The 15218-nt window shown below is 41.7% G+C and overlaps 1 long non-coding RNA gene across 3 annotated transcripts in view; it reads left to right on the top strand.

Moving 5' to 3' along the window:
- Positions 1-15218, top strand: part of LOC100973734 (uncharacterized) — a 78911-nt gene that overhangs the window by 7324 nt on the left and 56369 nt on the right. For 2 of the 3 annotated variants that reach the window (XR_010112003.1, XR_010112004.1), the window contains exon 3: positions 11891-12066. This is a non-coding gene — a long non-coding RNA (uncharacterized LOC100973734). Of the gene's footprint in view, positions 1-11890; positions 12067-14767; positions 15018-15218 lie in introns of all 3 variants that reach the window. The other variant, XR_010112006.1, reaches the window with a different exon arrangement.

Below are 15218 nucleotides of genomic sequence, written 5' to 3'. Positions count from 1 at the left end.
CTCATGCCTATAATCCCAGGACTTTGGGAGGCCAAAGCAGGAGGATCGTTTGAGACGGGAGTTTGAGATCAGCCTGGGTGCATAGAGAGACCCTATCTCTACAAAATAATTAGAAATTAGCCCGGCATGGTGACACAGCCTTGTAGTCCTAGCTGCTCAGAAAGCTGAGGTGGGAGGATTGCTTGAGCCCAGGTGGTTGAGGCTGCAATGAGTCAGATATATATATCTGGCTTTATATATACACCTTTGTTTTATACGTATATTATATACTTTATTATATATACATAAAACAAAGTAGAGAATGTTAGTCCCCGGAATTTCTCTTTAAGAAAATGTCTCATGCAAAAATCATTCAGGAGGAGAAAAATATACTTTGTAGGGGATGCTACATGCTTCTTGCCAAGAAGAGAGAGAGAAATGGGAGGCCATTAGCTGTCTTCTATGTATGGTTGGTGGGCAGGGGTACAAGAGAAGCTTCTCACTTTTACACCATGTGGGAAGAAGGTAGTGAACAGGGTAGAAAGAAAACTGTGAGATAACAACATGGAAGGATTGGGAGATTGAAAGAGGAGGAGAATTTTAGCAGCCGTCATAAGTAGGGAACTTTGGAGGGAGGAGAGATATAGGGAAGTGTTGTTGGAAGCTTTACTTTCTATTTTTCTGGGAGAGACCCCTGTGTTACACCTTTACGGAAACTCGTAATAAAAATCTCGATCGTTTATTAACATTAGTCTCATTTTTTTTGAATGAGAATCCCCACAGAAATGATATCACATGACACTTGAGTTGTAAATTGTACAAACTGCATTCAGAAGCCATCACCAAGGCCTAGCTGTTCTTTTTCCTGAATCTAGACCATTTATGTCATATGAGTATCTACTTTCCAAAACTGAAAGCTCCTCACTTGGTCTTCCACAGAACTCCAGTGGAGCTCTAAATTGTATAGCTGAAAACGGGGCATATAATTCATACACTTTCACCATAATTCAGGGCAGGGAGGGAAAGTCACTGGTTATGGTATCTATTAGTTTTCCCTGTTAACTGACATTTGGAAAATATGTGCTCTGAGACACTCACACTTTGGGTTTAGATAACGTTTCTTCTCTTGGTGTCTGTGTTTCATGTTGTTGTTGTAATTGGCCAATAGCGCTGTAGTTGCTGCCAATATATAAGTTTGTTGCAGATACAAAATATGGACATTTTGATAGTTAATGTGCACACACACATAATACACAATAGGCATAGTCATAATTTTGTTACATGATCATTTGGCACAAATGATGAAACTGTACACAAGTTACTATAATCAATGCCCTATACTTTCTTTTTCTTTCTTCTTTTTTTTTTTTGAAACAGAGCTTTGCTTTTGCAGCCCAGGCTGGAGTGCAATGGCTCGATCTCAGCTCACTGCAACCTCCGTCTCCTAGGTTCAAGTGATTCTCCTGCCTCAGCCTCCGAAGTAGCTGGGATTACAAGCATGCACCATGCCCCGCTAATTTTGTATTTTTAGTAGTGTAGGGTCCAGCCCGACAGGGCCTGTGGGTTTTTTCTTAGTGTGCAGAGATGAGAGATTGTAGAAAAATAAAGACATGAGACAAAGAAATAGAAGGAAACACAGCTGGGCCCAGGGGACCACTACCACCAATGCGCGAAGCCTGGTAGTGACCCTGAATGCCTGGACACACTGCTATTTATTGTATGCAAGGCAAGGGGGCAGGGTAAGGAGTTTGAGTCATCTCAAATGATTAATAAGGTCAAGCAAGTCACGTGTCCACGTGACGGGGGGCCTTTCTCTTTGTGATAGCCGAAGCAGAGAGGGAGGACAGTATATGTCAGCATTTCTTCTGTGCACTTATCAGGAAGATCAAAGACTTTAGTACTTTCACTAATTTTGTTACTGCTATCTTTTAAGAACTTAAAAGGAGGTGCCAGGTGTACAGGCAGAACATGAAAGTGGACAAGGAGCATGACCACTGAAGCACAGCACCACAGATGTTTAAGCCTCCAGATGACTGCGGGCAGGCCTGGCTAATGTCAGGACTCCCACAAGAGTTGGTGGAGCAGTGTTCTCTAACTCCCCCCGGGGAAAGGGAGACTCGCTTTCCCGGTCTGCTAAGTAACGGGTGCCTTCCCAGGCACTGGCGCTACCGCTAGACCAAGGTCTGCCGAGTAACGGGTGCCTTCCCAGGCACTGGCCCTACCGCTAGACCAAGGTCTGCCAAGTAATGGGTGCTTTCCCAGGCACTGACCTTACCGCTAGACCAAGGAGCCCTCAAGCGGCCCTTATCCGGGCGTGACAGAGGGCTCACACTCTTGTCTTTTGGTTACTTCTCACCATGTCCCTTCAGCTCCTGACTCTGTATGGCCTGGTGTTTTCTAGGTTATGATTATAAAACAGAGATTATTATAATACTAAAAGAGCAACACTACCAACTAAAGATTGATAATATTCATATATAATCATGTCTATATCTTATTTTTAGTATAACTTTTTGTATTCTAATTATTTTCTTTTATTATACTGGAACAGCTTGTGCCTTCAGTCTCTTGCCTCAGCGCCTGGGTGGCTTTCCGCCCACAAGTAGAGACGGGGTTTCTGCATGTTGGTCAGGCTGGTCTCGAACTCCCGACCTCAGGTGATCCACCTGCCTCGGCCTCCCAAAGTGCTGAGATTATAGACATGAGCCACCGTGCCCAGCCTGCTTACTTTCAAAATAAGGTAAAAGTCTGAGGAAAAAATAATAGTTCCCATTTCTGGAGCATTTAGCCTGTGCCAGGCATTGTTCTATGTATGTTCATGTATTATTTCCTCAAAAAAGTACACACTTTAATTCTGCAGATGAGAAATCTGAAACTCAAAGAGATTGAGAATCTTCTCCACACACATGATTATCCCAATAATCTGGTGAGTTGAATGAGAAATAGAAGTCAAAGAGGAAGAAGGGAGGGTTGCCTGAAAGATTCCAGAATCTGGATATAAAGGTGCATTCTCCAGCAGCTGCTGATGGCCACTAACAGGATTTTCTCTTATATATCTTAGTTGGGCATGAAGGGTATGAGAGATTTCAAGCATACTGAGGAATGACACTTTCAATTGCTTCCCCAGCCAAGTAGCTTCGATGGACAGATTACCCAGAATTTAAAACAAGAAAAAATATAATCTAATTAGATCACTTATATTACTTTGTCATTGCCATATCTTTCTAACAATTTTTAAAAAGTGGACTTTTAAAAAAAGCCCCGTATCTGAGGCTCTAAAATCCAACAGTCCTCTTCGTTTTAATGATTAATTTTGTTTTTGTTTTTGTTTTGAGATGGAGTCTCGCTCTGTCACCAGGCTGGAGTGCAATGGCGCAATCTCAGCTCACTGCAACCTCCGCCTCCCCGGTTCAAGCAATTCTCCTGCCTCCCGAAATGATTAGTTTTACAAACAGACCAGAAGCGGGGCGCAGTGGCTCACGCCTGTAATCCCAGCACTTTGGGAGGCCGAGGTGGGCGGATCACAAGGTCAGGAGTTTGAGACCAACCTGGCCAATATGGTGAAACCCCGTCTCTACTAAAAATACAAAAATTAGCCCGTAGTGGTGGCCTGCGCCTGTAGTCCGAGGGCTTGGGAGGCTGAGGAAGGAGAATCGCTTGAACCCGGGAAGCGGAAGTTGCAGTGAGCCAGGATCGCGCTGCTGCACTCCAGCCTGGGCGACAGAGCGAAACTCCGTCTTAAACAAACAAACAAACAAAAAACAAAAACAAACAAACAAAAACCCAAAACAAAAAAACCAGACCAGAAAGCCCCAACCCGCTTTTCCATCTGGACGCTCTTCCTACGTAGTCTACAATGTCGGTGGGCTTCCACCGCCATCTGGTGGACGATGTGTAGATGTGCTCTGACTTGAGGAGACTTCGCTGGCGTGGAGAGGAATGTGATTAATGAGAAGAGTTTTCCATTCATGCAATTGATTTGAAAGCAATGCATAGGAATCTAAAAACTGAATAGATAAAAGTGCTTACTTCTAGGCAATCAAAAAGGGGAACAATTTGTATGTGTTGACTTATTGACTAGGATGAGATGGAACCAAATAAGTTAACATTTTCTTTAATGCTGCTAGAATCCTTCAACTCCGCACTACATAGCATGCAACACTTTTTGAACAGTCCCAGCACCATGAATCTGCTTAAGTAAAGCTGTTTATGCAGTCGTCTCATCTGAGAGTACAGGAAACTCTGTATCTACATCCATTTCTGTTTATCTTTATAATCCCCTTGTCCCACACCTAAAATTTCAACATTAAGAATCTACTTTCTCACTGGGGCCTGTCAGGGGGAGTGGGGGAAGGGAGAGCACCAGGAAAAATAGTTAATACATGCTGGACTTAGTACCTAGATGATGGGTTGATAGATGCAGCAAACAACCATGGCACATGTTTACCTATGTAAAAAACCTGCACATCCCATATATGTACCCTGGAACTTAAAATAATAAAATAAAATAAAAAGAATCTACTTTCTGAGCTGGGCGTGGTGGCTCACATCTGTAATCCCACCACTTTAGGAGGCTAAGCTGGGAGGATCACTTGATCTTAGTTGTCCAAGACCAGCCTGGGCAACAGAATAAGATCCTGTCTTTATTACAAAAAGAATCTACTCTGTTCTGATAACACTGTACTATTTCTTTTTATTTTAAAATTCAGGTAAACTTTTGTCTGCATTTTAACCTTAAAGTGTTAGGGTGGGGACGTGGTGGGGGAAAGTGTGTGGCAGAGAATAAGCATTGGTACTGCGGCTACCATATTGTTCTAGCATTTCACCGTTGGCACATGACTGCCTTGCACATGGTGATTAGATTGGACCATGGGACCAGTTCTGGTCAGTGAGTTATGCTTTAATATTTTAAAAATCCATAGATTCTAGGCAAATAGTTATCATGTGACAATAAGGCAGAGTGGATCTCATAATATTCAGTGATTTGGGGGGTTAATTTCCTTTGTCACTTCTTAGTTTGTAAAACAAATGAGACATTAAGTATATACCATGCTTAATGTCATCTTCTCCTATCATAAATATAGGACAAATGGTATGAATTGTGATACAATATAATGAAATTAATTTTTTTCATACTTCTCAGCACATAGCCACATAAATAAATGCTGCCTTTCAAAGCAATCAGCTTGGGTAATGATACGTTTATTTTAGCAATGTGCATGATATGGTTTGGCTCAATGGTTTGGCTCAATGTTCCCACCCAAATCTCATTTGAATTGTAATCCCCAGTGTTGGGGAGGGACCTGGTGGGAGGTGGTTGGATCATGGGGGCACATTTCTACCTTGCTGTTCTCATAATAGTGAGTGAGTTCTCATGAGATCTGGTTGTTTGAAAATGTGTAGCACTTCCCCCTTCACTCTCTGTCTCTCCTGCTCTGCCATGTGAAGATGTGCCTCCTTCCCCTTCACCTTGCATCATAATTGTAAGTTTCCTGAGTCCGCCTCAGAAGCAGACACCAGTGCAGCCCACAGAACCATGAGCCAATTAAACTTCTTTTCTTTATAAATACCGAGTCTCAGGTTAGTCTTTATAGCAGTGTGAGAATGGACTAGTACAGTGCTAGTACTCGAAATAAACTGAAAATCGTAAGCTTCAATATTTTCTTAGTTCTGCCTGCTCAGGCCTGTAATCCCAGCACTTTGAGAAACCAAGGCTGGTGGATCACCTGAGGTCAGGAGTTCGAAACCAGTCTGGCCAACATGGCAAAACCCGGTCGCTACTCAAAATAACAAAAATTAGCTGGGTGTGGTGGTGGACACCTGTAATCCCAGCTACGCGAGAGGCTGAGGCAGGGAGAACTGCTTGAACCCAGGAGGCAGAGGTTGCAGTGAGCCAAGATTGCACCACTGCACTCCAGCCTGGGCAACAGACTGACACTCCATCTCAAAAAAAAAAAAAAAATTGTTTTTTTCTTAGTCTCAGTACCTTTAAATTTGGCTGGGCTCAACCAATAGATAAGCTACTACTAAGCAAGCTATATAAGGAGCCTCAGCCCCATCAGTTGTTGTATCTAATATGTAAACGAATGAGACCTAAGCCCTTCGTGTCGGCCAAAACACATCAAACTTGACCCTGCTCTACCTACATTGGATTGCTTACTAACAAATTTAGGGTCAGCCCTATAGTTGTATAGGTTTACTGGAAGACTTAGTTTCTTCCTTTTAATCTCGACCCAGGTGGCTTGGTGTAGAGGATAACTTATTAGGATACTGTAACCAGACACAGATTTGGCTGCTCATAGCTGAAAAGCCAGACATGAGAGGCGAGGGTTGGTGGAAGGAAAAGCAGGTTTAACTGGAGAGCCAGCAAACCTGGAAGATAGTGAACTAGCTGTCTCAAGTGCCATCTTAAATTTTAAAATTTATCATAGAGTTTTTAAAGGGAATTTTGGTATAGGAGACATGGGGGAGTGGTGCAGGATGTGGGGTCTGTGTGTCTTTGTTCAGATGGCTAGCTTGCATAATTCTCTCTGGAGGTCTGCTTGGCGTCATCTTTACTTCAGCCCAGTGGTGATGGACTAATTGTGACCCCTGCTAAGTGGGAGGATGCTGCAGCTGGGACTCCGCACCTGGTTTGTTTCAAGATTAGCTTCTGGAATTTCTTAAGTAGGAACATAATTAGATAAGCTTGCATTGCTGGAGGGGAGTGTCTAGAGAGGGAAGGAATGAAGGGGTAAGAGAGGAGGGAAGGGAGAAAAAGAGAATGGGTGATTAAAAAATATGTTTAAAACTGAGATCCTGGGTTACAATGCTTCTGTCTAGTTCCATTGAGTTTTCCTTCCTCCCTACCCCCATCTACTCCCTGGTTCTCATAGTTACAGCCATTCTTTCACTACATGACCCTGCTTGGACACTTGTTGCTTGGACTAGGAGTAGGCACTTGACAAAAACAAAATTTTGATTTTTGAAAAGGTAAATAAGAGTTCCTTCACTCTCAATTTGAGAGTGAGAATAAAATAATCCAGTCTCAGTTTGCAATCTCTCTTAAATGGAGGAGATGTAAATTCTTGAGCTGTAGGGGTCCATCTTCAACCAGACAGAATGCTTACCAACAGCATTTCCCTCCTCTACCTTGTAATCCCATTCATTGATATCAGTGAAGAAAAGGAGGAAAAGGATGAAAGACTGAATGAAGTATCACTGCGAGTGGAGGACTTGCAGAAAGGAGTGACAAAGAGTACTGCTGCCAGTGATGAAGGGCCTGATTCCAGCCCATTCCAGAGTCTCGGCTGTACTCCTACTCCTTATAGTAAGAAATGCTCCCTCCTTTCTATTGAAACTGCATGTTGAGTATCCCCAGTATAAAAGTTTGAAATCCAAAATGCTATGCTGAGCATTTCCTTAGAGTGTCATGTTGGTGCTCAAAAAATTTTGGATTTTGGAGGATTTGGGATTTTCAAGTTATGAATACTCAATCTGTAACTTGATAGAGTTTCTGTTTCCTGCAGCCAAATGAGTATAAACCAATACTCCAAGATTCTTGCATGCCTTCTGATAAAATTATTTAAAAAATATCTTCAGAGCCAGTTTATAGGCCAACCACAAAATCAGTTTTACAACATTATAATTACCTTTTATGAGTTTGGTGACATTTAATACAGCATATAATCAGTAAATGCTTACTTTGTGCAATGCACAATGCTTGTCAATCAAAGGAATCCAAAGATCAGTAGAAGCTAACAGTTTTTGTGGGAGAGAAAACAATTTACAAAAGTAGTGATAGCTAATAAGTTCCGTGACCAAAGTACAAGTAAAAAGAGTAGAGGACAGAGAAAAGAGTGATTTATTCAGATTTTTAAAAATTATCAAATGTTGAAATACTAACAACATGCTGAGGAGTATATTGTGATCCAGTGATAGAATGCAGAATGGAACATAATCTCTTACTTCAAGGAGCTTAAATTTTATCACAAGGGTAAACACAAGGGTGTTTGGCAGCCAAAGGAGCACTAACCATGTGTTGGGGCTGGGGGCAGATTTGAGAAGGCATCCAGAAGAGACAATATCTAGGCAGATATGGAAAGATAAAAGGTTAAATAGAATTAAATGAAGGTGGGCTAGAAGAAAGAAATCTCAAATACAAAAGACTGATGAATTCTTTTTTCTGAGACTGAATCTCACTCTGTTGCCCAGGCTGGAGTGCAGTGGAACAATCTTGGCTCACTGCAACCTCTGCTTCCTGGGTTCAAGCGATTCCTCTGCCTCAGCCTCCCCGCTAGCTGGGACTACAGGCGCCCACCACCACACCTGGCTAATTTTTGTATTTTCAGTAGAGACGGGGTTTCACCATATTGGCCAGGCTGGTCTCAAACTCCTGACCTTGTGATCTGCCCACCTTGGCCTCCCAAAGTGCTGGGATTACAGGTGTGAGCCACTGCGCCTGGCCAAGAATTCTTTTAGCAGCATTAAATGCCCAACTCTCAGATTCCATTACTCCCCACTTTCCTGTTTTTGCTCTTATCTGTTGGGCTCCTTTTTAGTCTTCTTTGTCCTGGGTTCCCTCCTCTTTCCCCTCCCCTCTCCTCTCCTCCTTGGAGTGTTTTTAACTAAGCAGTACAAATCTTGAGACCAGAGCTGTGGTCAGTGAGTCCTGTTAACCTTCTGAGATCTGTGCCCTTACCAAGTTCCTCTGTCACCTATGGGTAGGCTGCTGGGATCCCATCCTCCAGAAGTTTCCATGTCACCAGCAGGCTGAATGTTTTTGTGGCAGTCATACCTCTCCTGAGAGGCCTGACTCTCAGCCTTAGTGGGGAAATGCCCCTTCTAAATTTTTTATTTTTTATTTACTTATTTTTTTTAACTTATTTTTTGAGACAGGGTCTCGCTCTGTTACCCAGTCTGGAGTGCAGTGGCACGATCATGGCTCACTGCAGCCTCGACCTCCTGGGTTCAAGCGGTCCTCCCATCTGGCCTCCCAAAGTGCTGAGAATACAAGAGTGAGCCACTGTGCCTGGCCTGCCCCCTCTAAATTTTAACATTTTCTTCTTCGTGCACTCTGCATTGGCTTTAGAGGTAGTGGCCACCATCTGCAGTTGCTATTTCTATACCCCTTAGAGTCCTCTTTTATCTCTTTTAGTAGTACACCATATTTACTACTTAATAATTATTTATATTAAACTTTTCTGTCGATATAACTGGCATGTTTTTAGTCTCCTTATTCATCCCTGGTTGATATAATGAGGCAGAGAGGTGACTTGGGAATGACTCCACAAAAAAGCACAAACCAGCTGGGTGTGGTGGCTCATGCCTATAATCCCAGCCCTTTGGAGGCTGAGGTGGGAGGATCACTTCAGATCAGGAGTTCAAGACAAGCCTGGGACCTTGTCTCTGCCAAAAATAAAAAACAAAAATAGCCAGGTGTGGTGGTGCACACCTGTGGTCCTAGCTACTCAGGAGGCTGAGGTGGGAGGATCTCTTGGGCCCAGGAATTTGAGGCTGCAGTGAACTGTGATCATCCCACTGCACTCTAGCCTGGGTGACAGAGTGAGACCCTGTCTTAAAAAAGAAAAGCACAAACCATAATATAAAAGAACTGAATAATTTGACTTTATGAAAATTAAAGACTTCTGTTCTTTAAGTGATACTTTTCAGAAAATGATAAGGCAAGTCAGTCCAGTAGAAAATATTTGCAATACATATATCTGACAAAGGCTTGTGTACAGAATACACAAAGTATCTCAAAAATAAGAAGACTGTTAATTTGCTAGGGCTGTCATAACAAAATACCACAGACTGGGTGGCTTCAATAACCCAGATTTATTTTCTTATAGTTCTGGAGGTTAGAAGTTCCAGATCAAGGTATCGGCAGATTTGGTTTCTTCTGAGGCCTCTCTCCTTGGCTTGCAGATAGACTTCTATCGGCTAGAAGACTTGTCTTCTCACGGTGGTGTCCTCACATGGTCTTTCCTCTGTGCATGCACATATCTGTGTGCTAATCTCCTTATAAAGACCAATGAGAAACTTGCAGTTTGCATGGTCCGAGTGTTCTCCCTATTGCCATAGTCCCTCTCCTCCTATTGTAATAATCATTTTGAATCAAGTCTCTCCTTACCCAAATCCACATTTGTTTTTATTTGCCATTTCCATCCTGCTTACCATGTGTTTAGCTGTGGCAGCCTAGTGGGAACTGAGCAAATACATAGCCAACTACAACCTAGGAAGGTATGTTTTGTGCAGGGCCTGTTACATCATTTTCATATAAGATGAAAATGCTGAATGCCTTATTCAAAAGACAAAGGCAAAAGTGCCCCTGAAGTACTAAAATATGTTTTTGCTTTTCTTCTATAGTCTCTCTCAACTTGGTACGGTGTCTCTTTTAATTTAGTGTAATTGTAAATAAATAATAATTAAATTTTTTATTAGCATGAATTTACTATTCATCATTATATTGTGCAATGTCAGTTAAATATATGTATGGCCAAGTGTGGTGGCTCATGCCTGTAATCTCTGCACTTTGGGAGGCTGAAGTGGGAGGATTGCTTGAGCCCAGGAGTTCAAGACCAGCCTGGGCAACAGAATGAGAGCCCCCTCTCTACAAAAAAAAAAAAAAAAAAAAAGCTAGCTGGGTCTCTACAAAAACAAAACAAAACAAAACAAAAAAAAGCTAGCATGTGGCACATGCCTGTGGTTCCAGCTACTTGGGAGGCTGAGGTGGGAAGACCCTTTGAGCACAGGTAGTTGAAGCTATAGTGAGCCATGATCACATCACTGCACTCCAGCATGGGCAGCAGAGCAAGACCCTGTCTCTAAAAATTAAATAAATAAATAAACAAACAAATAAATGCAAATATAAGAGCACTTAACTCATATGTGGAATTACCAAAATTACACAATTCATACCTCGTTCATACATGCATATGCATTTTGTTCCCAAAAGAAGAGAGGAAATGCTGCACAAAATTAACTCTTTTTTTCAATTCTTGATAGGTGCACATTTTATGAACACTCTACTTTTAACTTACTGAAAAAGAAGGAAGGGTTGAAAGAAAAAGAACTATGAGTTCTTCCATATTTCCCTCTCCTTCTATGTCATTTTTAGCATAGGTGGTTGGCCAATACTGGGCAGTAACATGAATAAGAAAGGATATGGTAAGCTTCCTTGATTGTTCGTGTTTCTTACAATGCCATTGCCTTCCTTTTTCATTCAAAGCAAATTCTTGTTTGAATGAAAAATGTGGCTTTTGGGGCTGTCTGCCAACTCCACAGTCATAGACCTAACATGCTTATGTTACACTCCCTTAGAGTTTCTCAGAAACTCCATCTCCTCCACCATCACCACCATCCTCCTACAGGCTGCCATCCTCTATCACTTGGACTACAGAAATAATTTACTGAGTAGTCTATCTGCATCCTGTAATCCATTCTACGCAATGCAACCAGAGGGATCTTCTCAGTGCCAAATCTGATCATGTTATCCTCAGCAAAAAAACCCTTTAAAACTTTGAGATCAAAGACAAAACTCCTATAGACAGACACCTGTACATTTTTCTCCTACATTTTCCCCCCTAGTTTCAGTTTGCAGCAGCCTCCATATCAGTGCTCTCCATTCCTGAATACTGGCCTCTCAGCACTTTGATTAGCCCATTTATTTAGACTCTTTTCTAGAGAACCCTTCGCCACCTCCATCCAGAGCCTTGTGGAGGAAAAGTTAAATACTAAATTTGAACTCAATTGAACATAGACACAAACAATGGTCACCAAGTCCTGGAACAGGTTGTGTGAGCCCCTTGAGGCATTCGTCCAGCACTGTTTTGGAGAAATCTCTATTTCAATCTATTCCTATATGTTAGTTGTTGAAAAACAACAGACAATCGCAAAAACAAGTTGACCTTTTTGTGTTCCTTGAGTCCAGTCGTGAAGGGGCCTCGTGACTGGGCCTCATGCCAAACAACTCGTTACAAAAGGAGCTATGGTCCCAGACCACACCGAAGCTTCATGAGACCTCTCCTCATCTGTGCACGGACAAGTGTCTGACTCTGGAGCCCAGGCTGTTGCTTTCCAGTCTGATGGTGAATCCTTCACAGTCTGGTGAGTGTAAATATATATATATCTTTTCCTTTCTCCTCTCCTCATTGCAATTTGCTTATTACATCCATTTGCTTATTACATCATTTGCTTATTATATCTGCATTGCCATTTACGTGGGATAAAGGTTGTTTACCCTTAAAGGGATTGTGTGTGTGTCTTTTCTTCATCGCTCGTGTGTTTCCGGCACAGAACACCCCTTCTTCACCTAATGAAATTCCACTTATCCTGTAGATGAAAGTTCAAAAATCCCTTCCTCAAGAAAGCCATCCCTTACCTTGCTGACAAGGCCAACTATTCTAATTATTTCTCATAGAACCATCTACCTCTCCTTGTAGCACTCATCACAGTTGCACTTGTATATTTATTTTTGTTGTTATTTGATTACTATCCATCTTTTCTAATGTGTACATAGAAGAAAGAGAAGAAACCCCCTTCCTACATATATATTTTTTGTTTTCTTAACACTTGTCGTAGATGGTGATTGATCATTTATACAGGAGATTGCCTAAATAATGTATCTTTCGGAACGACCATTTTTTATTTGTTCATTATTATTCTGCACCACCTTCCATACCTAGAACTTTTCCTGATACCTACTAGGAGCTTAACAATTAATCATTGAATGAAATGATAGCCAAGTTGATTAGACTTTTCCTTCTCAATTCTAAAGAATTGCTGATTTCAATGAGTGCCTAAGTAGCACTGGAAATAACATGTCAGGATGTCTGAACACTTCCTTTCTCCTTTGTCTTCTAGCTTTATCTTAGTCTCTTTCAAAATCTCAGTTGCAGGATGGGTATGCTTCTAGCACTTTGAGATGGAGAGTTTCAAGGATTCCCATGATCTTGCTTTAGTGTGCTTATCTGCTTATCTCTCTTCATGTCCACTCACCTATGGGCCCTTTCCTTTTCTGTCTGTCACTTATATAGCTCATGTTCAAATCCCCTCTTCTCCTCTTTTTAGGCCAGTCTCATAATGTTTCCGACATCTGGTATGGTTTAAAGGAACTCTTGCCTGGAAATAGAAGTTCTTTCCAGACCATGATATAAATTTCTAGTAAAAGCAAATGAATGAATATATAGCAAGAAACAACAATTCACAAGGAAGTTGCCCTGGAAGTGGGCTGTTGTAGTAAAAGGAGGCATTTGCCTGTTACTGAGTCCCAATAGCCTGATCACTCTTGCCCAATCAGGAACTTTCTGTCACATTGTGCTGTTTGCCATTGCAGTGCTCAGCAGACTGAGGATTACAGTATGTGCATTGGCACTTGTTATACAGCAAGTGCAAACAGCTGGGTTTCTTGCTGTTCATGAGTGCCAAGATATTATTCCTCATAAGACTTTTTAACTGCTTTTGCAGTTAGTAACATCAGTGCCTGGGAAATCAAACATTTTATCTAGTGGTTTGTTAACTTAATGCTATTTTCCAGATGTTTTTTAGGGCTGTTCCTCCAATGTTGATTTGTGGTGGTGTTGATATTTTCTTTCTATAGCATTTTATTATTTTTGAGCAGTGATATTTAATTTAGTTTGGGGAAATGTCTTTTCCAAACTTTTGTTTCTGATGACACACAGTTATTTTGAATCTTGTATCAATCCCACAAACTACAGGACTTGGCCTGATTATAGACATGACTAGACAAAAGAAGCTCTAGAAGAGCTGCCACACCAGACTTTCGCTTTTATTGAGGTTACCACGTACACTGATAGATTACAGGCCCATGGCATTTTAGAGTCAGAGACATTCTTTACTCAGATCCCCTCTTTATTCACAACAAAATAACTGGAACTCATAGATGTCAAATAATTTTACCTTAGCCCACACAGCTAGCTGTTAGTAAAATCAGAACTATGACCAGGTCTCCTAGGTACAGGGGAGAGGAAACCTTTTTTCCGTGCTTCTCACCTGGAGGCGTATGTGTGAATCCACTTACCCCCTTTAGTGGCCTGAGGATTCATTCATTGGCAAAGAAGTCTCCTGACAGCATTTTGAAGAGGCAGAACAAACTCCTGCTGCCAGTCTACAGGAGCCATCACTCTTTCCCAGTGAGCAGCTGGCATGTGGCCAGCCTTCCCTTTCTGCAGCTTGGACTGCTAAAGTATCACGTGGATGGAGCAGCTCTGTGCAAAGCCACTTTTCCAGAACTGTTTCCATGTCTCCACTCCCCAATCCATCCTTCTCCCCACAAGCTCTCTCCTACCACACAAACACACCAAGGGCCTCTTAAAGCTTTCTCCATCCATAGTGAGAGAGAGAGGGGAGAGAATCAAGTTTGGTATGCTGGAACATACATGTGAGGCAGAAAAGTTCTGAAAGTTGAGAGCAGCTTATAAATAACTCAGGTTAGATGTTGCCGATGATGGGAAGTATATATAGGAAACACCATCATTTAAAAAATGTATTCTTTGAAAATGAAGGATGACAGCATACAGACCAAACTCCCAAAAGCTTAACAGAAATTCTCATAAAACTGTAGGTAGACTTACATTATATTACACAAATTTTAAACTCTGGATCTGGGCCGAAAACATCACCTGCTTTAGGTCTTCAAATAGACACTTAAGAGCTATGGAATAGTACAATTGACCGGGAAAACACTTTAAGATTTGGTTGTAATCTACAGACTGTCAGCTTAGGGGTAACTGGTAAAGTAATTTGTGATCTCCTTTTGTCCATTTTAATTGATGATATTCCTCTGCAGCAAGCCTTACAGGAGAAATCGAAACACAGCTGCTACATTGTAAGTCCACAAGTGAAATAAGCAGTGTCCAGTGGATAACAAGAAGGCTCCCAGAATAGCTCCTCAAAAAATCTGCCTTCTTCCTTTACTACCAAGAATCCTAACCTGTAGGCTCAAAGATGATTCAAACATTGAGGGCAGTGGTACTTGGGATTCAAAGGCACGTTGGTGCAGAAAGGAGCCCATAGCATGCTGCTGACAATTTGACCAGGTGAGTCAACAATAGCAAAGAAGGCCTAGAATATGAGCTTTGAAATCCGAGTGCAAAGTCACCCCTACGAGAATATACCTGATTTATTTTGTTTGATTATATTGACACTTTTGCTATTTGTCATCATTTCAGCATGCATGCACTTAGATTTGTTAGTCCCACTGTCCTGTAACATCTCCCAATCCAGAACACATTAATGAT

This window comes from Pan paniscus, chromosome 3, assembly GCF_029289425.2.
Source record: "Pan paniscus chromosome 3, NHGRI_mPanPan1-v2.0_pri, whole genome shotgun sequence".
NCBI classification, from domain to species: Eukaryota; Metazoa; Chordata; class Mammalia; order Primates; family Hominidae; genus Pan; species Pan paniscus.
The sequence above is the reverse complement of the archived record's forward strand: the minus strand, read 5'-3'. Positions and strand labels throughout refer to the sequence as shown.